Source organism: Penaeus chinensis, chromosome 15 (assembly GCF_019202785.1).
Source record: "Penaeus chinensis breed Huanghai No. 1 chromosome 15, ASM1920278v2, whole genome shotgun sequence".
Classification (NCBI taxonomy): domain Eukaryota; kingdom Metazoa; phylum Arthropoda; class Malacostraca; order Decapoda; family Penaeidae; genus Penaeus; species Penaeus chinensis.
The window spans coordinates 554,516-556,368 of record NC_061833.1 but is presented as its reverse complement, the minus strand read 5'-3'; positions in this window follow the sequence as shown (position 1 = coordinate 556,368).

Sequence of the window (1,853 nt, the reverse complement as noted above, 5' to 3'; positions counted from 1 at the left end):
CATTCTCATTTAGACCTTTATCTAAAAAAAATTTTTTTTTAAATCAACATTTATGGTGATAACAAAGCCAACACTACACACAACAATTTCTAGTCCGTAAAACGATCACAAAATATCCAAAATGCACAGCTTGTTATATTTACTACGAATATTATGTACATATGATTTTCAATATATATGATATACACATCACTCACAATGCATATTTAGTTCATTATGCACATTACTTGTGATTTTCACCCAATTTTTTTTTGTGACCTACTTATATTCAATATTTTTTTTTTTTCTTCAAATATTTGCATGTGTGTACTATTGCATGATTCACTACAAAGTGTGGCAGTAACAAAATATAAAAAATAATGTAAATAGCTACACAAAGATCAGCATCCTCTCACCAGCTATTTCCAAGAGATATATACACTCAAACAATCTGTACAATATCAAAGTTACTTTTTAAAATCTGACATATATTAAGAAAAAAAAGGATTCTAGTCACATCTGCAGCCAGATCTTTTTTCCTTGGGGGCGGCAGGCAAACTGAGTTGTCATCAATAAAATGAGTCAGTCTCCAAGACCCGTCAATCACAAACCAAAGTTTCAAACCCCTTTCTTTATTTCAAGTGAATCCCTGAGCATGAAAATCCAGGAACCCAACAAATAACTAAAGGCCTTTCCACACGAGAGGGCATGATCTACGGACACATCGGAGGGCAACTGTAAAGGTGAGATCACTAACAAATATAGAATGCAATAAGGAATCAACCATTTTACCAAGTAATTTGTCCGCCTGTGATGTCATCTCTATTTGTGCTCACCTATGAGCCAATCGATTGTGCCTAATTGTGTGGGCAGGCTTTTAGGGGCAATCACCTGTTGTTTGCAATTAGGGTAGCTCACAAAATTCATAATAGCAAGCTCTATTATTTATTTTGGGGAGTAAAGATCAGTCGAAGCTAAGAAAATAAATGTTTTTTTTTTATTGTGTAATTCCCTTTTTCATGACTGATTGGAAGACTGACATTTTCTATAATAATACACCATAATTAAGTAAAACTTCTTTGGAAATTCATTTAAAAATTTTCTTGTATTTTTTTAATGAATAAATCATTGATCTTATTGATATGTAAACTTGTTTCACACCTGTCTCAGGGTCTTTCAGAAAAATATATCTAAACATCTTTTGGCATACAAGAAGAAAACATTGACACAATAAGGATTCTTGGAAATGAACTGTACCTTCTTTACTGAAAAATATCTTGAAGTCATAGTATACCTTCTGAATCCAAACTGGAGAGAAAACTTTCAAGAGAAATTGTACTCAATAAGGCTACTGTATGGACTATGATCCCTCAAGATCACATGAAAGGCATCCTGAGCACAAAAAGTATTAACGTCTTGATGCAACTTATTTAAATTATTATTATTATTATTTTTCTTAAAGTTGAAGAGGTATTACAGCAAAAATAAATAACACATTTGACACTTAATGGAGCATAATCCAGTAATAAATTTCAGTTTCAAGTAAATGCAGATCCAATTTTTTTTTTTTTTTTTTTTTTCAGTAATCACTATTACTTGCGCACTTGGGGGAAAATATGAATTCAATGTATTATAGAACACGTACAGTATGCAAATACATCCAGAAAAGCTAAATTAATAAATATACTTTTCAAAACCATATTATTCAGTAGACAATATATCTATGTAGATATATATATTGCAATTTTTCCCTTTTTTAAACAGGCTTCCCAAATTTCATAACCTTCCCTAAAAATGTAAAATGATACTTTTCAAACTCGTGCAATATATATGTGTATGTGTGTGTGTGTGTGTGTGTGTGTGTGTGTGTGTGT